The sequence below is a fragment of the Argopecten irradians genome, chromosome 1, assembly GCF_041381155.1.
Source record: "Argopecten irradians isolate NY chromosome 1, Ai_NY, whole genome shotgun sequence".
NCBI classification, from domain to species: domain Eukaryota; kingdom Metazoa; phylum Mollusca; class Bivalvia; order Pectinida; family Pectinidae; genus Argopecten; species Argopecten irradians.
The window spans coordinates 39820893-39842230 of record NC_091134.1 but is presented as its reverse complement, the minus strand read 5'-3'; the positions used below and the strand labels follow the sequence as shown (position 1 = coordinate 39842230).

Here is a 21338-nt window from a genome sequence, read left to right as displayed (position 1 = left end):
GTTACTATATTTTTTCGAAGAAGTTACTTAAATACCAGCATGAAAATCATATAATTAATATAATCAGAGTAAATTTGAATAAGAACATTTCTCTTTTCGTCAGATTGATTGTAACGAAAATCGTTTCATGGCGTTCCTGATCTGAATAATTTCGTTTTTCTTCAAGTAGTTGTGAGCATAGCATTATGTTATCATTGAAAATATGCATCACACATTTTAATTAACAAATAAATTTACGTCACATTAATTGTGGAGGATGACAAGTTCAAATCATGATTCAATATGTCAGGAATAACGCTGCAAATTCTACTTTTGATTTATTTATATCATCTATTATCATTTATTTTACTTTCGTTTTCCATTTACCTTTATTGCCTTTTAACCTAAAACAAGAAAAAGTGTTTCATGACTATTGCATTGCTGCTCTGAATCATCCCTCGAAAGAAAGCGCTGAATTCTGTGTTTTAAAACTCTTATTTCTATATATATATACATATATATATATATTAAAGTATATTTCCTGGGACGGCAGAACAAAATCAAAAACAAATTTCCATTTTATCTCTTACACTAACAGGCAACATATTTGATAGAAAAGTAAGTGCTTTAGAAGCAGTCAACTGATTGTAAGGTATCAGAATATCAGTTTTTTTTTCTGATTTAGTTCATCAATATCTCATATGTTATTGTCGATTTTTTTTAAAAGCTGTTTGCCTTTTTGTTTCGAGTAGTTGATCATTTTGAAAATATGAATAAATTTTTAAAACTGTATTGTGTATAAGTCAATGTTTTTTCCAGGGAGACAAAACATGTTACTTTATATCAGCTAATTGACTAACGTGAATCATAATATGTTGTCATCGGAATGATGTACCTTATTGAATGAAATAGATAAAAAAAATATACTTAGCAGAGCGAGGTTTCGATCCTCGGACCTCTGGGTTATGGGCCCAGCACGCTTCCACTGCGCCACTCTGCTTATTACTTTTATACATATAAATGTATAAGAATGCTCTAGTTCGTCAACAGGTCGGAATGACAAAAATATAGAAATCAAAATTCGTGAAATCCAACAGGTTTATTTTCCATATGTTTATCAACGTATTCACGTGAGGTAAAATATAAAGTTAAATATCTACATTTTCAAGCTGAAAGAAAAATGAAAAATATTTATGATAGCAGAGCGAGGTTTCGATCCTCGGACCTCTGGGTTATGGGCCCAGCACGCTTCCACTGCGCCACTCTGCTAATTAATTTCAATTTATTAGACATAACTCCGATAAAGTTGGACAGGGATCGATTGCATCAGAAAATTAACATGTCATATACTTATCGCTTACGTTACTATATTTTTTCGAAGAAGTTACTTAAATACCAGCATGAAAATCATATAATTAGTACAATCAGAGTAAATTTGAATAAGAACATTTCTCTTTTCGTCAGATTGATTGTAACGAAAATCGTTTCATGGCGTTCCTGATCTGAATAATTTCGTTTTTCTTCAAGTAGTTGTGAGCATAGCATTATGTTATCATTGAAAATATGCATCACACATTTCAATTAACAAATGAATTTACGTCACATTAATTGTGAAGGATGACAAGTTCAAATCATGTATTAATATGTCAGGAGTAAAGCTGCAAATTCTACTTGTGATTTGTTTATATCATCAATTATCTATTTATTTTACTTTCGTTTTCCATTTACCTTTATTGCCTTTTAACCTAAAACAAGAAAAAGTGTTTCATGACTATTGCATTGCTGCTCTGAATCATCCCTCGAAAGAAAGTGCTGAATTCTGTGTTTTAAAACTCTTATTTCTATATATATATATTAAAGTATATTTCCTGTGACGGCAGAAAAAAATCAAAAACAAATTTCCATTTTATCTCTTACACTAACAGGCAACATATTTGATAGAAAAGTAAGTGCTTTAGAAGCAGTCAACTGATTGTAAGGTATCAGATTATCAGTTTTTTTCTGATTTAGTTCATCAATATCTCATATGTTGTAGATTTTTTTTAAAAAGCTGTTTGCCTTTTTGTTTCGAGTAGTTGATCATTTTGAAAATATGAATAAATTTTTAAAACTGTATTGTGTATAAGTCAATGTTTTTTCCAGGGAGACAAAACATGTTACTTTATATCAGCTAATTGACTAACGTGAATCATAATATGTTGTCATCGGAATGATGTACCTTATAGAATGAAATAGATAAAAAAAATATACTTAGCAGAGCGAGGTTTCGATCCTCGGACCTCTGGGTTATGGGCCCAGCACGCTTCCACTGCGCCACTCTGCTTATTACTTTTATAGATATAAATGTATAAGAATGCTCTAGTTCGTCAACAGGTCGGAATGACAAAAATATATAATTAAAATTCGTTAAATCCAACAGGTTTATTTTCCATATGTTTATCAACGTATTCACGTGAGGTAAAATATAAAGTTAAATATCTACATTTTCAAGCTGAAAGAAAAATGAAAAATATTTCTGATAGCAGAGCGAGGTTTCGATCCTCGGACCTCTGGGTTATGGGCCCAGCACGCTTCCACTGCGCCACTCTGCTAATTAATTTTAATTATTTAGACATAACTCCGATAAAGTTGGACAGGGATCGATTGCATCAGAAAATTAACATGTCATATACTTATCGCTTACGTTACTATATTTTTCCGAAGAAGTTACTTAAATACCAGCATGAAAATCATATAATTAGTACAATCAGAGTAAATTTGAATAAGAACATTTCTCTTTTCGTCAGATTGATTGTAACGAAAATCGTATCATGGCGTTCCTGATCTGAATAATTTCGTTTTTCTACAAGTAGTTGTGAGCATATCATTATGTTATCATTGAAAATATGCATCACACATTTCAATTAACAAATGAATTTACGTCACATTAATTGTGGAGGATGACAAGTTCAAATCATGATTCAATATGTCAGGAATAACGCTGCAAATTCTACTTGTGATTTGTTTATATCATCTATTATCATTTATTTTACTTTCGTTTTCCATTTACCTTTATTGCCTTTTAACCTAAAACAAGAAAAAGTGTTTCATGACTATTGCATTGCTGCTCTGAATCATCCCTCAAAAGAAAGTGCTGAATTCTGTGTTTTAAAACTCTTATTTCTATATATATATTAAAGTATATTTCCTGGAACGGCAGAAAAAAATCAAAAACAAATTTCCATTTTATCTCTTACACTAACAGGCAACATATTTGATAGAAAAGTAAGTGCTTTAGAAGCAGTCAACTGATTGTAAGGTATCAGAATATCAGTTTTTTCTGATTTAGTTCATCAATATCTCATATGTTATTGTAGATTTTTTTTTTAAAAAGCTGTTTGCCTTTTTGTTTCGAGTAGTTGATCATTTTGAAAATATGAATAAATTTTTAAAACTGTATTGTGTATAAGTCAATGGGTTTTTTTCCAGGGAGACAAAACATATTACTTTATATCAGCTGATTGACTAACGTGAATCATAATATGTTGTCATCGGAATGATGTACCTTATAGAATGAAATAGATCAAAAAAATATACTTAGCAGAGCGAGGTTTCGATCCTCGGACCTCTGGGTTATGGGCCCAGCACGCTTCCACTGCGCCACTCTGCTTATTACTTTTATACATATAAATGTATAAGAATGCTCTAGTTCGTCAACAGGTCGGAATGACAAAAATATAGAATTAAAATTCGTGAAATCCAACAGGTTTATTTTCCATATGTTTATCAACGTATTCACGTGAAGTAAAATATAAAGTTAAATATCTACATTTTCAAGCAGAAAGTAAAATGAAAAATATTTATGATAGCAGAGCGAGGTTTCGATCCTCGGACCTCTGGGTTATGGGCCCAGCACGCTTCCACTGCGCCACTCTGCTAATAAATTTTAATGTATTAGACATAACTCGGATAAAGTTGGACAGGGATCGATTGCATCAGAAAATTACCATGTCATATACTTATCGCTTACGTTACTATATTTTTTCGAAGAAGTAACTTAAATACCAGCATGAAAATCATATAATTAATACAATCAGAGTAAATTTGAATAAGAACATTTCTCTTTTCGTCAGATTGATTGTAACGAAAATCGTTTCATGGCGTTCCTGATCTGAATAATTTCGTTTTTCTTCAAGTAGTTGTGAGCATAGCATTATGTTATCATTGAAAATATGCATCACACATTTCAATTAACAAATGAATTTACGTCACATTAATTGTGGAGGATGACAAGTTCAAATCATGATTCAATATGTCAGGAATAACGCTGCAAATTCTACTTTTGATTTATTTATATCATCTATTATCATTTATTTTACTTTCGTTTTCCATTTACCTTTATTGCCTTTTAACCTAAAACAAGAAAAAGTGTTTCATGACTATTGCATTGCTGCTCTGAATCATCCCTCGAAAGAAAGCGCTGAATTCTGTGTTTTAAAACTCTTATTTCTATATATATATATATATATTAAAGTATATTTCCTGGGACGGCAGAAAAAAATCAAAAACAAATTTCCATTTTATCTCTTACACTAACAGGCAACATATTTGATAGAAAAGTAAGTGCTTTAGAAGCAGTCAACTGATTGTATGGTATCAGAATATCAGTTTTTTTCTGATTTAGTTCATCAATATCTCATATGTTATTGTAGATTTTTTTTAAAAAGCTGTTTGCCTTTTTGTTTCGAGTAGTTGATCATTTTGAAAATATGAATAAATTTTTAAAACTGTATTGTGTATAAGTCAATGGTTTTTTTTCCAGGGAGACAAAACATATTACTTTATATCAGCTGATTGACTAACGTGAATCATAATATGTTGTCATCGGAATGATGTACCTTATAGAATGAAATAGAAAAAAAGATATACTTAGCAGAGCGAGGTTTCGATCCTCGGACCTCTGGGTTATGGGCCCAGCACGCTTCCACTGCGCCACTCTGCTTATTACTTTTATACATATAAATGTATAAGAATGCTCTAGTTCGTCAACAGGTCGGAATGACAAAAATATATAATCAAAATTCGTGAAATCCAACAGGTTTATTTTCCATATGTTTATCAACGTATTCACGTGAGGTAAAATATAAAGTTAAATATCTACATTTTCAAGCTGAAAGAAAAATGAAAAATATTTATGATAGCAGAGCGAGGTTTCGATCCTCGGACCTCTGGGTTATGGGCCCAGCACGCTTCCACTGCGCCACTCTGCTAATTAATTTCAATTTATTAGACATAACTCCGATAAAGTTGGACAGGGATCGATTGCATCAGAAAATTAACATGTCATATACTTATCGCTTACGTTACTATATTTTTCCGAAGAAGTTACTTAAATACCAGCATGAAAATCATAATTAGTACAATCAGAGTAAATTTGAATAAGAACATTTCTCTTTTCGTCAGATTGATTGTAACGAAAATCGTTTCATGGCGTTCCTGATCTGAATAATTTCGTTTTTCTACAAGTAGTTGTGAGCATATCATTATGTTATCATTGAAAATATGCATCACACATTTCAATTAACAAATGAATTTACGTCACATTAATTGTGGAGGATGACAAGTTCAAATCATGATATCAATATGTCAGGAATAACGCTGCAAATTCTACTTTTGATTTATTTATATCATCTATTATCATTTATTTTACTTTCGTTTTCCATTTACCTTTATTGCCTTTTAACCTAAAACAAGAAAAAGTGTTTCATGACTATTGCATTGCTGCTCTGAATCATCCCTCGAAAGAAAGCGCTGAATTCTGTGTTTTAAAACTCTTATTTCTATATATATATCAAAGTATATTTCCTGGGACGGCAGAAAAAAATCCAAAACAAATTTCCATTTTATCTCTTACACTAACAGGCAACATATTTGATAGAAAAGTAAGTGCTTTAGAAGCAGTCAACTGATTGTACGGTATCAGAATATCAGTTTTTTCTGATTTAGTTCATCAATATCTCATATGTTATTGTAGATTTTTTTTAAAAAAGCTGTTTGCCTTTTTGTTTCGAGTAGTTGATCATTTTGAAAATATGAATAAATTTTTAAAACTGTATTGTGTATAAGTCAATGGGTTTTTTTCCAGGGAGACAAAACATATTACTTTATATCAGCTGATTGACTAACGTGAATCATAATATGTTGTCATCGGAATGATGTACCTTATAGAATGAAATAGAAAAAAAGATATACTTAGCAGAGCGAGGTTTCGATCCTCGGACCTCTGGGTTATGGGCCCAGCACGCTTCCACTGCGCCACTCTGCTTATTACTTTTATACATATAAATGTATAAGAATGCTCTAGTTCGTCAACAGGTCGGAATGACAAAAAATATATAATTAAAATTCGTGAAATCCAACAGGTTTATTTTCCATATGTTTATCAACGTATTCACGTGAAGTAAAATATAAAGTTAAATATCTACATTTTCAAGCAGAAAGTAAAATGAAAAATATTTTATGATAGCAGAGCGAGGTTTCGATCCTCGGACCTCTGGGTTATGGGCCCAGCACGCTTCCACTGCGCCACTCTGCTAATTAATTTTAATGTATTAGACATAAACTCGGATAAAGTTGGACAGGGATCGATTGCATCAGAAAATTAACATGTCATATACTTATCGCTTACGTTACTATATTTTTTCGAAGAAGTTACTTAAATACCAGCATGAAAATCATATAATTAATACAATCAGAGTAAATTTGAATAAGAACATTTCTCTTTTCGTCAGATTGATTGTAACGAAAATCGTTTCATGGCGTTCCTGATCTGAATAATTTCGTTTTTCTTCACAAGTAGTTGTGAGCATAGCATTATGTTATCATTGAAAATATGCATCACACATTTCAATTAACAAATGAATTTACGTCACATTAATTGTGGAGGATGACAAGTTCAAATCATGATTCAATATGTCAGGAATAACGCTGCAAATTCTACTTTTGATTTATTTATATCATCTATTATCATTTATTTTACTTTCGTTTTCCATTTACCTTTATTGCCTTTTAACCTAAAACAAGAAAAAGTGTTTCATGACTATTGCATTGCTGCTCTGAATCATCCCTCGAAAGAAAGTGCTGAATTCTGTGTTTTAAAACTCTTATTTCTATATATATATATTAAAGTATATTTCCTGGACGGCAGAAAAAAATCAAAAACAAATTTCCATTTTATCTCTTACAACTAACAGGCAACATATTTGATAGAAAAGTAAGTGCTTTAGAAGCAGTCAACTGATTGTATGGTATCAGAATATCAGTTTTTTTTCTGATTTAGTTCATCAATATCTCATATGTTATTGTAGATTTTTTTAAAAACTGTTTGCCTTTTTGTTTCGAGTAGTTGATCATTTTGAAAATATGAATAAATTTTTAAAACTGTATTGTGTATAAGTCAATGGGTTTTTTTCCAGGGAGACAAAACATATTACTTTATATCAGCTGATTGACTAACGTGAATCATAATATGTTGTCATCGGAATGATGTACCTTATAGAATGAAATAGAAAAAAAGATATACTTAGCAGAGCGAGGTTTCGATCCTCGGACCTCTGGGTTATGGGCCCAGCACGCTTCCACTGCGCCACTCTGCTTATTACTTTTATACATATAAATGTATAAGAATGCTCTAGTTCGTCAACAGGTCGGAATGACAAAAATATATAATTAAAATTCGTGAAATCCAACAGGTTTATTTTCCATATGTTTATCAACGTATTCACGTGAGGTAAAATATAAAGTTAAATATCTACATTTTCAAGCTGAAAGAAAAATGAAAAATATTTCTGATAGCAGAGCGAGGTTTCGATCCTCGGACCTCTGGGTTATGGGCCCAGCACGCTTCCACTGCGCCACTCTGCTAATTAATTTTTAATCTGTTAGACATAACTCGGATAAAGTTGGACAGGGATCGATTGCATCAGAAAATTAACATGTCATATACTTATCGCTTACGTTACTATATTTTTTCGAAGAAGTTACTTAAATACCAGCATGAAAATCATAATTAGTACAATCAGAGTAAATTTGAATCAGAACATTTCTCTTTTCGTCAGATTGATTGTAACGAAATTCGTTTCATGGCGTTCCTAATCTGAATAATTTCGTTTTTCTACAAGTAGTTGTGGTCATAGCATTATGTTATCATTGAAAATATGCATCACACATTTCAATTAACAAATGATTTTACGTCACATTAATTGTGGAGGATGACAAGTTCAAATCATGATTCAATATGTCAGGAATAACGCTGCAAATTCTACTTTTGATTTATTTATATCATCTATATTATCATTTATTTTACTTTCGTTTTCCATTTACCTTTATTGCCTTTTAACCTAAAACAAGAAAAAGTGTTTCATGACTATTGCATTTCTGCTCTGAATCATCCCTCGAAAGAAAGCGCTGAATTCTGTGTTTTAAAACTCTTATTTCTATATATATATACATATATATATATATTAAAGTATATTTCCTGGGACGGCAGAACAAAATCAAAAACAAATTTCCATTTTATCTCTTAAACTAACAGGCAACATATTTGATAGAAAAGTAAGTGCTTTAGAAGCAGTCAACTGATTGTACGGTATCAGAATATCAGTTTTTTCTGATTTAGTTCATCAATATCTCATATGTTATTGTAGATTTTTTTTTTAAAAAGCTGTTTGCCTTTTTGTTTCGAGTAGTTGATCATTTTGAAAATATGAATAAATTTTTAAAACTGTATTGTGTATAAGTCAATGGGTTTTTTCCAGGGAGACAAAACATATTACTTTATATCAGCTGATTGATTAACGTGAATCATAATATGTTGTCATCAGAATGATGTACCTCATAGAATGAAATAGAAAAAAAAATATACTTAGCAGAGCGAGGTTTCGATCCTCGGACCTCTGGGTTATGGGCCCAGCACGCTTCCACTGCGCCACTCTGCTTATTACTTTTATACATATAAATGTATAAGAATGCTCTAGTTCGTCAACAGGTCGGAATGACAAAAATATAGAATTAAAATTCGTGAAATCCAACAGGTTTATTTTCCATATGTTTATCAACGTATTCACGTGAAGTAAAATATAAAGTTAAATATCTACATTTTCAAGCAGAAAGTAAAATGAAAAATATTTATGATAGCAGAGCGAGGTTTCGATCCTCGGACCTCTGGGTTATGGGCCCAGCACGCTTCCACTGCGCCACTCTGCTAATAAATTTTAATGTATTAGACATAACTCCATAAAGTTGGACAGGGATCGATTGCATCAGAAAATTACCATGTCATATACTTATCGCTTACGTTACTATATTTTTTCGAAGAAGTTACTTAAATACCAGCATGAAAATCATATAATTAATACAATCAGAGTAAATTTGAATAAGAACATTTCTCTTTTCGTCAGATTGATTGTAACGAAAATCGTTTCATGGCGTTCCTGATCTGAATAATTTCGTTTTTCTTCAAGTAGTTGTGAGCATAGCATTATGTTATCATTGAAAATATGCATCACACATTTCAATTAACAAATGAATTTACGTCACATTAATTGTGAAGAGGATGACAAGTTCAAATCATGTATTAATATGTCAGGAGTAAAGCTGCAAATTCTACTTGTGATTTATTTATATCATCTATTATCATTTATTTTACTTTCGTTTTCCATTTACCTTTATTGCCTTTTAACCTAAAACAAGAAAAAGTGTTTCATGACTATTGCATTGCTGCTCTGAATCATCCCTCGAAAGAAAGCGCTGAATTCTGTGTTTTAAAACTCTTATTTCTATATATATATACATATATATATATATTAAAGTATATTTCCTGGGACGGCAGAACAAAAATCAAAAACAAATTTCCATTTTATCTCTTAAACTAACAGGCAACATATTTGATAGAAAAGTAAGTGCTTTAGAAGCAGTCAACTGATTGTATGGTATCAGAATATCAGTTTTTTTTCTGATTTAGTTCATCAATATCTCATATGTTATTGTAGATTTTTTTTAAAAAACTGTTTGCCTTTTTGTTTCGAGTAGTTGATCATTTTGAAAATATGAATAAATTTTTTAAAACTGTATTGTGTATAAGTCAATGGTTTTTTCCAGGGAGACAAAACATGTTACTTTATATCAGCTAATTGACTAACGTGAATCATAATATGTTTTCATCGGAATGATGTACCTTATAGAATGAAATAGAAAAAAAAAATATACTTAGCAGAGCGAGGTTTCGATCCTCGGACCTCTGGGTTATGGGCCCAGCACGCTTCCACTGCGCCACTCTGCTTATTACTTTTATACATATAAATGTATAAGAATGCTCTAGTTCGTCAACAGGTCGGAATGACAAAAATATAGAATTAAAATTCGTGAAATCCAACAGGTTTATTTTCCATATGTTTATCAACGTATTCACGTGAGGTAAAATATAAAGTTAAATATCTACATTTTCAAGCAGAAAGTAAAATGAAAAATATTTCTGATAGCAGAGCGAGGTTTCGATCCTCGGACCTCTGGGTTATGGGCCCAGCACGCTTCCACTGCGCCACTCTGCTAATTAATTTCAATTATTAGACATAACTCCGATAAAGTTGGACAGGGATCGATTGCATCAGAAAATTACATGTCATATACTTATCGCTTACGTTACTATATTTTTTCGAAGAAGTTACTTAAATACCAGCATGAAAATCATATAATTAGTACAATCAGAGTAAATTTGAATAAGAACATTTCTCTTTTCGTCAGATTGATTGTAACGAAAATCGTTTCATGGCGTTCCTGATCTGAATAATTTCGTTTTTCTACAAGTAGTTGTGAGCATAGCATTATGTTATCATTGAAAATATGCATCACACATTTCAATTAACAAATGAATTTACGTCACATTAATTGTGGAGGATGACAAGTTCAAATCATGATTCAATATGTCAGGAATAACGCTGCAAATTCTACTTTTGATTTATTTATATCATCTATTATCATTTATTTTACTTTCGTTTTCCATTTACCTTTATTGCCTTTTAACCTAAAACAAGAAAAAGTGTTTCATGACTATTGCATTGCTGCTCTGAATCATCCCTCGAAAGAAAGCGCTGAATTCTGTGTTTTAAAACTCTTATTTCTATATATATATATTAAAGTATATTTCCTGGAACGGCAGGACAAAATCAAAAACAAATTTCCATTTTATCTCTTACACTAACAGGCAACATATTTGATAGAAAAGTAAGTGCTTTAGAAGCAGTCAACTGATTGTACGGTATCAGAATATCAGTTTTTTTCTGATTTAGTTCATCAATATCTCATATGTTATTGTAGATTTTTTTTTTAAAAGCTGTTTGCCTTTTTGTTTCGAGTAGTTGATCATTTTGAAAATATGAATAAATTTTTAAAACTGTATTGTGTATAAGTCAATGGGTTTTTTCCAGGGAGACAAAACATATTACTTTATATCAGCTGATTGACTAACGTGAATCATAATATGTTGTCATCGGAATGATGTACCTTATAGAATGAAATAGAAAAAAAATATACTTAGCAGAGCGAGGTTTCGATCCTCGGACCTCTGGGTTATGGGCCCAGCACGCTTCCACTGCGCCACTCTGCTTATTACTTTTATACATATAAATGTATAAGAATGCTCTAGTTCGTCAACAGGTCGGAATGACAAAAATATAGAATTAAAATTCGTGAAATCCAACAGGTTTATTTTCCATATGTTTATCAACGTATTCACGTGAAGTAAAATATAAAGTTAAATATCTACATTTTCAAGCAGAAAGTAAAATGAAAAATATTTATGATAGCAGAGCGAGGTTTCGATCCTCGGACCTCTGGGTTATGGGCCCAGCACGCTTCCACTGCGCCACTCTGCTAATTAATTTCAATGTATTAGACATAACTCCGATAAAGTTGGACAGGGATCGATTGCATCAGAAAATTAACATGTCATATACTTATCGCTTACGTTACTATATTTTTTCGAAGAAGTTACTTAAATACCAGCATGAAAATCATATAATTAATACAATCAGAGTAAATTTGAATAAGAACATTTCTCTTTTCGTCAGATTGATTGTAACGAAAATCGTTTCATGGCGTTCCTGATCTGAATAATTTCGTTTTTCTACAAGTAGTTGTGAGCATAGCATTATGTTATCATTGAAAATATGCATCACACATTTCAATTAACAAATGAATTTACGTCACATTAATTGTGGAGGATGACAAGTTCAAATCATGTATCAATATGTCAGGAATAAAGCTGCAAATTCTACTTGTGATTTGTTTATATCATCATATATCATTTATTTTACTTTCGTTTTCCATTTACCTTTATTGCCTTTTAACCTAAAACAAGAAAAAGTGTTTTCATGACTATTGCATTGCTGCTCTGAATCATCCCTCGAAAGAAAGTGCTGAATTCTGTGTTTTAAAACTCTTATTTCTATATATATATTAAAGTATATTTCCTGGGAACGGCAGAAAAAAATCAAAAACAAATTTCCATTTTATCTCTTACACTAACAGGCAACATATTTGATAGAAAAGTAAGTGCTTTAGAAGCAGTCAACTGATTGTAAGGTATCAGAATATCAGTTTTTTTCTGATTTAGTTCATCAATATCTCATATGTTATTGTAGATTTTTTTTAAAAAGCTGTTTGCCTTTTTGTTTCGAGTAGTTGATCATTTTGAAAATATGAATAAATTTTTAAAACTGTATTGTGTATAAGTCAATGGTTTTTTCCAGGGAGACAAAACATGTTACTTTATATCAGCTAATTGACTAACGTGAATCATAATATGTTGTCATCGGAATGATGTACCTTATAGAATGAAATAGAAAAAAAGATATACTTAGCAGAGCGAGGTTTCGATCCTCGGACCTCTGGGTTATGGGCCCAGCACGCTTCCACTGCGCCACTCTGCTTATTACTTTTATACATATAAATGTATAAGAATGCTCTAGTTCGTCAACAGGTCGGAATGACAAAAAATATAGAATTAAAATTCGTGAAATCCAACAGGTTTATTTTCCATATGTTTATCAACGTATTCACGTGAAGTAAAATATAAAGTTAAATATCTACATTTTCAAGCAGAAAGTAAAATGAAAAATAATCATGATAGCAGAGCGAGGTTTCGATCCTCGGACCTCTGGGTTATGGGCCCAGCACGCTTCCACTGCGCCACTCTGCTAATTAATTTCTATGTATTAGACATAACTCTGATAAAGTTGGACAGGGATCGATTGCATCAGAAAATTAACATGTCATATACTTATCGCTTACGTTACTATATTTTTTCGAAGAAGTTACTTAAATACCAGCATGAAAATCATATAATTAATACAATCAGAGTAAATTTGAATAAGAACATTTCTCTTTTCGTCAGATTGATTGTAACGAAAATCGTTTCATGGCATTCCTGATCTGAATAATTTCGTTTTTCTACAAGTAGTTGTGAGCATAGCATTATGTTATCATTGAAAATATGCATCACACATTTTAATTAACAAATGAATTTACGTCACATTAATTGTGGAGGATGACAAGTTCAAATCATGTATCAATATGTCAGGAATAACGCTGCAAATTCTACTTGTGATTTATTTATATCATCTATTATCATTTATTTTACTTTCGTTTTCCATTTACCTTTATTGCCTTTTAACCTAAAACAAGAAAAAGTGTTTCATGACTATTGCATTGCTGCTCTGAATCATCCCTCGAAAGAAAGTGCTGAATTCTGTGTTTTTAAAACTCTTATTTCTATATATATATATATTAAAGTATATTTCCTGGAACGGCAGAACAAAATCAAAAACAAATTTCCATTTTATCTCTTAAACTAACAGGCAACATATTTGATAGAAAAGTAAGTGCTTTAGAAGCAGTCAACTGATTGTATGGTATCAGAATATCAGTTTTTTTTCTGATTTAGTTCATCAATATCTCATATGTCTATTGTAGATTTTTTAAAAAAAAAAAAAAAAGCTGTTTGCCTTTTTGTTTCGAGTAGTTGATCATTTTGAAAATATGAATAAATTTTTAAAACTTAAAAACTGTATTGTGTATAAGTCAATGGGTTTTTTTTTCCAGGGAGACAAAACATGTTACTTTATATCAGCTAATTGACTAACTGTGAATCATAATATGTTGTTTCATCGGAATGATGTACCTTATAGAATGAAATAGATCAAAAAAGATATACTTAGCAGAGCGAGGTTTCGATCCTCGGACCTCTGGGTTATGGGCCCAGCACGCTTCCACTGCGCCACTCTGGCTTATTACTTTTATACATATAAATGTGTGTAACGAAAGCTCTAGTTCGTCAACAGGTCGGAATGACAAAATAATATAGAATTAAAATTCGTGAAATCCAAAACAGGTTTATATTTTCCATATCCCATCATGTTTATCTAACGTATTCACGTGAAGTAAAATTATAAAGTTAAATATCTACATTTTTCAAGCAAGAAAGTAAGAATGAAAAAAATTTTTATGATAGCAGAGCGAGGTTTCGATCCTCGGGACCTCTGGGTTATGGGCCCAGCACGCTTCTCCACTGCGCCACTCTTGCTAATTAAATCACTTTTAATGTATTAGACATAACTTTTTTTTTCGGATAAAGTTGGACAGGGGATACGATTGCCATCAGAAAATTAACATGTCATATACTTGTATCGCTTACGTTACTATATTTTTTTCGATAGAAGTTACCTTAAATAACCAGCATGGGTCAGATTCAATTTCTGGCTTTAATTAAATATCTCAGAGTGAAATGTTGAGATAATAGGGTATGAAACGACTGCTCCAAAACCTACACAAGAAACGACTGCTCCAAAAAACTACACAAGAAACGACTGCCTTCCAAAACCTACACAAGAAACGACTGCTCCAAAACCTACACAAGAAACGACTGCTCCAAAACCTACACAAGAAACGACTGCTCCAAAACCTACACAAGAAACGACTGCTCCAAAACCTAAACAAGAAACAACTGCTCCAAAACCTACACAAGAAACGACTGCTCCAAAACCTACACAAGAAACGACTGCTCCAAAACCTACACAAGAAACGACTGCTCCAAAACCTACACAAGAAACGACTGCTCCAAAACCTAAACAAGAAACGACTGCTCCAAAACCTAAACAAGAAACGACTGCTCCAAAACCTACACAAGAAACGACTGCTCCAAAAACTACACAAGAAACAACTGCTCCAAACAATTGCTGCTCTGAATCATCCCTCGAAAGAAAGTACTGAATTCTGTGTTTTAAAACTCTTATTTCTATATATATATATATATATTAAAGTATATTTCCTGGGACGGCAGAACAAAATCAAAAACAAATTTCCATTTTATCTCTTAAAAATAACAGGCAACATATTTGATAGAAAAGTAAGTGCTTTAGAAGCAGTCAACTGATTGTATGGTATCAGAATATCAGTTTTTTTTCTGATTTAGTTCATCAATATCTCATATGTTATTGTAGATTTTTTTTTTAAAAGCTGTTTGCCTTTTTGTTTCGAGTAGTTGATCATTTTGAAAATATGAATAAATTTTTAAACTGTATTGTGTATAAGTCAATGGGGTTTTTTCCAGGGAGACAAAACATAGTTTACTTTATATCAGCTAATTGACTAACGTGAATCATAATATGTTGTCATCGGAATGATGTACCTTAAAGAATGAAATAGAAAAAAAGATATACTTAGCAGAGCGAGGTTTCGATCCTCGGACCTCTGGGTTATGGGCCCAGCACGCTTCCACTGCGCCACTCTGCTTATTACTTTTATACATATAAATGTATAAGAATGCTCTAGTTCGTCAACAGGTCGGAATGACAAAAATATAGAAATTAAAATTCGTGAAATCCAACAGGTTTATTTTCCATATGTTTATCAACGTATTCACGTGAGGTAAAATATAAAGTTAAATATCTACATTTTTCAAGCAGAAAGTAAAATGAAAATAATCATGATAGCAGAGCGAGGTTTCGATCCTCGGACCTCTGGGTTATGGGCCCAGCACGCTTCCACTGCGCCACTCTGCTAATTAATTTCTATGTATTAGGCATAACTCTGATAAAGTTGGACAGGGATCGATTGCATCAGAAAATTAACATGTCATATACTTATCGCTTACGTTACTATATTTTTTCGAAGAAGTTACTTAAATACCAGCATGAAAATCATATAATTAATATAATCAGAGTAAATTTGAATAAGAACATTTCTCTTTTCGTCAGATTGATTGTAACGAAAATCGTTTCATGGCGTTCCTGATCTGAATAATTTCGTTTTTCTACAAGTAGTTGTGAGCATAGCATTATGTTATCATTGAAAATATGCATCACACATTTTAATTAACAAATGAATTTACGTCACATTAATTGTGGAGGATGACAAGTTCAAATCATGTATCAATATGTCAGGAATAACGCTGCAAATTCTACTTTTGATTTATTTATATCATCTATTATCATTTATTTTACTTTCGTTTTCCATTTACCTTTATTGCCTTTTAACCTAAAACAAGAAAAAGTGTTTCATGACTATTGCATTGCTGCTCTGAATCATCCCTCAAAAGAAAGTGCTGAATTCTGTGTTTTAAAATTCTTATTTCTATATATATATATTAAAGTATATTTCCTGGAACGGCAGGACAAAATCAAAAACAAATTTCCATTTTATCTCTTACACAAACAGGCAACATATTTGATAGAAAATTAAGTGCTTTAGAAGCAGTCGATTGATTGTAAGGTATCAGAATATCAGTTTTTTTTTTTCTGATTTAGTTCATCAATATCTCATATGTTATTGTAGATTTTTTTAAAAAAAAACTGTTTGCCTTTTTGTTTCGAGTAGTTGATCAATTTTGAAAATATGAATAAATTTTTAAAACTGTATTGTGTATAAGTCAATGGGTTTTTTTCCAGGGAGACAAAACATATTACTTTATATCAGCTGATTGACTAACGTGAATCATAATATGTTGTCATCGGAATGATGTACCTTATAGAATGAAATAGAAAAAAAGATATACTTAGCAGAGCGAGGTTTCGATCCTCGGACCTCTGGGTTATGGGCCCAGCACGCTTCCACTGCGCCACTCTGCTTATTACTATTATACATATAAATGTATAAGAATGCTCTAGTTCGTCAACAGGTCGGAATGACAAAAATATAGAATTAAAATTCGTGAAATCCAACAGGTTTATTTTCCATATGTTTATCAACGTATTCACGTGAAGTAAAATATAAAGTTAAATATCTACATTTTCAAGCAGAAAGTAAAATGAAAAATATTTATGATAGCAGAGCGAGGTTTCGATCCTCGGACCTCTGGGTTATGGGCCCAGCACGCTTCCACTGCGCCACTCTGCTAATTAATTTTATGTATTAGACATAACTCGGATAAAGTTGGACAGGGATCGATTGCATCAGAAAATTAACATGTCATATACTTATCGCTTACGTTACTATATTTTTTCGAAGAAGTTACTTAAATACCAGCATGAAAATCATATAATTAATACAATCAGAGTAAATTTGAATAAGAACATTTCTCTTTTCGTCAGATTGATTGTAACGAAAATCGTTTCATGGCATTCCTGATCTGAATAATTTCGTTTTTCTTCAAGTAGTTGTGAGCATAGCATTATGTTATCATTGAAAATATGCATCACACATTTCAATTAACAAATGAATTTACGTCACATTAATTGTGAAGGATGACAAGTTCAAATCATGTATTAATATGTCAGGAGTAAAGCTGCAAATTCTACTTGTGATTTGTTTATATCATCAATTATCTATTTATTTTACTTTCGTTTTCCATTTACCTTTATTGCCTTTTAACCTAAAACAAGAAAAAGTGTTTCATGACTATTGCATTGCTGCTCTGAATCATCCCTCGAAAGAAAGTGCTGAATTCTGTGTTTTAAAACTCTTATTTCTATATATATATTAAAGTATATTTCCTGTGACGGCAGAAAAAAATCAAAAACAAATTTCCATTTTATCTCTTACACTAACAGGCAACATATTTGATAGAAAAGTAAGTGCTTTAGAAGCAGTCAACTGATTGTAAGGTATCAGATTATCAGTTTTTTTTTCTGATTTAGTTCATCAATATCTCATATGTTGTAGATTTAAAAAAAAAAAAAAGCTGTTTGCCTTTTTGTTTCGAGTAGTTGATCAATTTTGAAAATATGAATAAATTTAAATTTTTAAAACTGTATTGTGTATAAGTCAATGGGGTTTTTTCCAAGAAGACAAAACATGTTACTTTATATCAGCTAATTGACTAACGTGAATCATAATATGTTGTCATCGGAATGATGTACCTTATAGAATGAAATAGATAAAAAAAATATACTTAGCAGAGCGAGGTTTCGATCCTCGGACCTCTGGGTTATGGGCCCAGCACGCTTCCACTGCGCCACTCTGCTTATTACTATTATACATATAAATGTATAAGAATGCTCTAGTTCGTCAACAGGTCGGAATGACAAAAATATAGAATTAAAATTCGTGAAATCCAACAGGTTTATTTTCCATATGTTTATCAACGTATTCACGTGAAGTAAAATATAAAGTTAAATATCTACATTTTCAAGCAGAAAGTAAAATGAAAAATAATTTATGATAGCAGAGCGAGGTTTCGATCCTCGGACCTCTGGGTTATGGGCCCAGCACGCTTCCACTGCGCCACTCTGCTAATTAATTTTATGTATTAGGCATAACTCTGATAAAGTTGGACAGGGATCGATTGCATCAGAAAATTAACATGTCATATACTTATCGCTTACGTTACTATATTTTTTCGAAGAAGTTACTTAAATACCAGCATGAAAATCATATATTAATACAATCAGAGTAAATTTGAATAAGAACATTTCTCTTTTCGTCAGATTGATTGTAACGAAAATCGTTTCATGGCGTTCCTGATCTGAATAATTTCGTTTTTCTACAAGTAGTTGTGAGCATAGCATTATGTTATCATTGAAAATATGCATCACACATTTTCAATTAACAAATGAATTTACGTCACATTAATTGTGGAGGATGACAAGTTCAAATCATGTATCAATATGTCAGGAATAACGCTGCAAATTCTACTTTTGATTTATTTATATCATCTATTATCATTTATTTTACTTTCGTTTTCCATTTACCTTTATTGCCTTTTAACCTAAAACAAGAAAAAGTGTTTCATGACTATTGCATTGCTGCTCTGAATCATCCCTCAAAAGAAAGTGCTGAATTCTGTGTTTTTAAAAACTCTTATTTCTATATATATATATAAAGTATATTTCCTGGAACGGCAGGACAAAATCAAAAACAAATTTCCATTTTATCTCTTAAACTAACAGGCAACATATTTGATAGAAAAGTAAGTGCTTTAGAAGCAGTCAATGATTGTAAGGTATCAGAATATCAGTTTTTTTTCTGATTTAGTTCATCAATATCTCATATGTTATTGTAGATTTTTTTTAAAAAACTGTTTGCCTTTTTGTTTCGAGTAGTTGATCATTTTGAAAATATGAATAAATTTTTAAAACTGTATTGTGTATAAGTCAATGGGGTTTTTTCCAGGGAGACAAAACATGTTACTTTATATCAGCTAATTGACTAACGTGAATCATAATATGTTGTCATCGGAATGATGTACCTTATAGAATGAAATAGAAAAAAAAAATATACTTAGCAGAGCGAGGTTTCGATCCTCGGACCTCTGGGTTATGGGCCCAGCACGCTTCCACTGCGCCACTCTGCTTATTACTTTTATACATATAAATGTATAAGAATGCTCTAGTTCGTCAACAGGTCGGAATGACAAAAAATATAGAATTAAAATTCGTGAAATCCAACAGGTTTATTTTCCATATGTTTATCAACGTATTCACGTGAGTAAAATATAAAGTTAAATATCTACATTTTCAAGCAGAAAGTAAAATGAAAAATAATCATGATAGCAGAGCGAGGTTTCGATCCTCGGACCTCTGGGTTATGGGCCCAGCACGCTTCCACTGCGCCACTCTGCTAATTAATTTTTATGTATTAGGCATAACTCTGATAAAGTTGGACAGGGATCGATTGCATCAGAAAAATTAACATGTCATATACTTATCGCTTACGTTACTATATATTTTCGAAGAAGTTACTTAAATACCAGCATGAAAATCATATAATTAATATAGTCAGAGTAAATTTGAATAAGAACATTTCTATTTTCGTCAGATTGATTGTAACGAAAATCGTTTCATGGCGTTCCTGATCTGAATAATTTCGTTTTTCTTCAAGTAGTTGTGAGCATAGCATTATGTTATCATTGAAAATATGCATCACACATTTCAATTAACAAATGAATTTACGTCACATTAATTGTGAAGAATGACAAGTTCAAATCATGTATTAATATGTCAGGAGTAAAGCTGCAAATTCTACTTGTGATTTGTTTATATCATCAATTATCTATTTATTTTACTTTCGTTTTCCATTTACCTTTATTGCCTTTTAACCTAAAACAAGAAAAAGTGTTTCATGACTATTGCATTGCTGCTCTGAATCATCCCTCGAAAGAAAGTGCTGAATTCTGTGTTTTAAAACTCTTATTTCTATATATATATTAAAGTATATTTCCTGGAACGGCAGAAAAAAATCAAAAACAAATTTCCATTTTATCTCTTACACTAACAGGCAACATATTTGATAGAAAAGTAAGTGCTTTAGAAGCAGTCAACTGATTGTAAGGTATCAGATTATCAGTTTTTTTCTGATTTAGTTCATCAATATCTCATATGTTGTAGATTTTAAAAAAAAAGCTGTTTGCCTTTTTGTTTCGAGTAGTTGATCAATTTTGAAAATATGAATAAATTTAAATTTTTAAAACTGTATTGTGTATAAGTCAATGTTTTTTCCAGGGAGACAAAACATGTTACTTTATTTCAGCTAATTGACTAACGTGAATCATAATATGTTGTCATCGGAATGATGTACCTTATAGAATGAAATAGATCAAAAAAATATACTTAGCAGAGCGAGGTTTCGATCCTCGGACCTCTGGGTTATGGGCCCAGCACGCTTCCACTGCGCCACTCTGCTTATTACTATTATACATATAAATGTATAAGAATGCTCTAGTTCGTCAACAGGTCGGAATGACAAAAATATAGAATTAAAATTCGTGAAATCCAACAGGTTTATTTTCCATATGTTTATCAACGTATTCACGTGAAGTAAAATATAAAGTTAAATATCTACATTTTCAAGCAGAAAGTAAAATGAAAAATATTTATGATAGCAGAGCGAGG

General features: G+C 31.5%; 29 non-coding genes across 29 annotated transcripts; all 29 read right to left on the bottom strand.

The window, feature by feature from the left end:
- Positions 1-907: 907 nt before the first annotated feature.
- On the bottom strand, positions 908-979 carry Trnam-cau (transfer RNA methionine (anticodon CAU)). The gene has a single exon. It is a non-coding gene; the product is annotated as a tRNA-Met (tRNA).
- Positions 980-1176: 197 nt separating this feature from the next.
- Positions 1177-1248, bottom strand: Trnam-cau (transfer RNA methionine (anticodon CAU)). The gene has a single exon. It is a non-coding gene; the product is annotated as a tRNA-Met (tRNA).
- A 982-nt stretch (positions 1249-2230) lies between these two features.
- Trnam-cau (transfer RNA methionine (anticodon CAU)) lies at positions 2231-2302 on the bottom strand. Its single transcript has one exon. It is a non-coding gene; the product is annotated as a tRNA-Met (tRNA).
- Positions 2303-2498: 196 nt separating this feature from the next.
- Positions 2499-2570, bottom strand: Trnam-cau (transfer RNA methionine (anticodon CAU)). The gene has a single exon. It is a non-coding gene; the product is annotated as a tRNA-Met (tRNA).
- Positions 2571-3556: 986 nt separating this feature from the next.
- On the bottom strand, positions 3557-3628 carry Trnam-cau (transfer RNA methionine (anticodon CAU)). The gene has a single exon. It is a non-coding gene; the product is annotated as a tRNA-Met (tRNA).
- A 196-nt stretch (positions 3629-3824) lies between these two features.
- Trnam-cau (transfer RNA methionine (anticodon CAU)) lies at positions 3825-3896 on the bottom strand. Its single transcript has one exon. It is a non-coding gene; the product is annotated as a tRNA-Met (tRNA).
- A 992-nt stretch (positions 3897-4888) lies between these two features.
- Positions 4889-4960, bottom strand: Trnam-cau (transfer RNA methionine (anticodon CAU)). Its single transcript has one exon. It is a non-coding gene; the product is annotated as a tRNA-Met (tRNA).
- A 196-nt stretch (positions 4961-5156) lies between these two features.
- Positions 5157-5228, bottom strand: Trnam-cau (transfer RNA methionine (anticodon CAU)). The gene has a single exon. It is a non-coding gene; the product is annotated as a tRNA-Met (tRNA).
- Positions 5229-6211: 983 nt separating this feature from the next.
- Trnam-cau (transfer RNA methionine (anticodon CAU)) lies at positions 6212-6283 on the bottom strand. Its single transcript has one exon. It is a non-coding gene; the product is annotated as a tRNA-Met (tRNA).
- Positions 6284-6481: 198 nt separating this feature from the next.
- Trnam-cau (transfer RNA methionine (anticodon CAU)) lies at positions 6482-6553 on the bottom strand. The gene has a single exon. It is a non-coding gene; the product is annotated as a tRNA-Met (tRNA).
- A 988-nt stretch (positions 6554-7541) lies between these two features.
- Trnam-cau (transfer RNA methionine (anticodon CAU)) lies at positions 7542-7613 on the bottom strand. Its single transcript has one exon. It is a non-coding gene; the product is annotated as a tRNA-Met (tRNA).
- A 196-nt stretch (positions 7614-7809) lies between these two features.
- Trnam-cau (transfer RNA methionine (anticodon CAU)) lies at positions 7810-7881 on the bottom strand. Its single transcript has one exon. It is a non-coding gene; the product is annotated as a tRNA-Met (tRNA).
- Positions 7882-8882: 1001 nt separating this feature from the next.
- Positions 8883-8954, bottom strand: Trnam-cau (transfer RNA methionine (anticodon CAU)). Its single transcript has one exon. It is a non-coding gene; the product is annotated as a tRNA-Met (tRNA).
- A 196-nt stretch (positions 8955-9150) lies between these two features.
- Positions 9151-9222, bottom strand: Trnam-cau (transfer RNA methionine (anticodon CAU)). The gene has a single exon. It is a non-coding gene; the product is annotated as a tRNA-Met (tRNA).
- A 1003-nt stretch (positions 9223-10225) lies between these two features.
- On the bottom strand, positions 10226-10297 carry Trnam-cau (transfer RNA methionine (anticodon CAU)). The gene has a single exon. It is a non-coding gene; the product is annotated as a tRNA-Met (tRNA).
- A 196-nt stretch (positions 10298-10493) lies between these two features.
- Positions 10494-10565, bottom strand: Trnam-cau (transfer RNA methionine (anticodon CAU)). Its single transcript has one exon. It is a non-coding gene; the product is annotated as a tRNA-Met (tRNA).
- Positions 10566-11548: 983 nt separating this feature from the next.
- Trnam-cau (transfer RNA methionine (anticodon CAU)) lies at positions 11549-11620 on the bottom strand. The gene has a single exon. It is a non-coding gene; the product is annotated as a tRNA-Met (tRNA).
- A 196-nt stretch (positions 11621-11816) lies between these two features.
- Trnam-cau (transfer RNA methionine (anticodon CAU)) lies at positions 11817-11888 on the bottom strand. Its single transcript has one exon. It is a non-coding gene; the product is annotated as a tRNA-Met (tRNA).
- Positions 11889-12872: 984 nt separating this feature from the next.
- Positions 12873-12944, bottom strand: Trnam-cau (transfer RNA methionine (anticodon CAU)). Its single transcript has one exon. It is a non-coding gene; the product is annotated as a tRNA-Met (tRNA).
- A 197-nt stretch (positions 12945-13141) lies between these two features.
- On the bottom strand, positions 13142-13213 carry Trnam-cau (transfer RNA methionine (anticodon CAU)). The gene has a single exon. It is a non-coding gene; the product is annotated as a tRNA-Met (tRNA).
- A 2519-nt stretch (positions 13214-15732) lies between these two features.
- On the bottom strand, positions 15733-15804 carry Trnam-cau (transfer RNA methionine (anticodon CAU)). The gene has a single exon. It is a non-coding gene; the product is annotated as a tRNA-Met (tRNA).
- Positions 15805-16001: 197 nt separating this feature from the next.
- Trnam-cau (transfer RNA methionine (anticodon CAU)) lies at positions 16002-16073 on the bottom strand. The gene has a single exon. It is a non-coding gene; the product is annotated as a tRNA-Met (tRNA).
- A 993-nt stretch (positions 16074-17066) lies between these two features.
- On the bottom strand, positions 17067-17138 carry Trnam-cau (transfer RNA methionine (anticodon CAU)). The gene has a single exon. It is a non-coding gene; the product is annotated as a tRNA-Met (tRNA).
- Positions 17139-17334: 196 nt separating this feature from the next.
- Trnam-cau (transfer RNA methionine (anticodon CAU)) lies at positions 17335-17406 on the bottom strand. The gene has a single exon. It is a non-coding gene; the product is annotated as a tRNA-Met (tRNA).
- A 995-nt stretch (positions 17407-18401) lies between these two features.
- Trnam-cau (transfer RNA methionine (anticodon CAU)) lies at positions 18402-18473 on the bottom strand. The gene has a single exon. It is a non-coding gene; the product is annotated as a tRNA-Met (tRNA).
- A 197-nt stretch (positions 18474-18670) lies between these two features.
- On the bottom strand, positions 18671-18742 carry Trnam-cau (transfer RNA methionine (anticodon CAU)). Its single transcript has one exon. It is a non-coding gene; the product is annotated as a tRNA-Met (tRNA).
- A 987-nt stretch (positions 18743-19729) lies between these two features.
- Positions 19730-19801, bottom strand: Trnam-cau (transfer RNA methionine (anticodon CAU)). Its single transcript has one exon. It is a non-coding gene; the product is annotated as a tRNA-Met (tRNA).
- A 196-nt stretch (positions 19802-19997) lies between these two features.
- Positions 19998-20069, bottom strand: Trnam-cau (transfer RNA methionine (anticodon CAU)). Its single transcript has one exon. It is a non-coding gene; the product is annotated as a tRNA-Met (tRNA).
- A 988-nt stretch (positions 20070-21057) lies between these two features.
- Trnam-cau (transfer RNA methionine (anticodon CAU)) lies at positions 21058-21129 on the bottom strand. The gene has a single exon. It is a non-coding gene; the product is annotated as a tRNA-Met (tRNA).
- Positions 21130-21338: the final 209 nt, after the last annotated feature.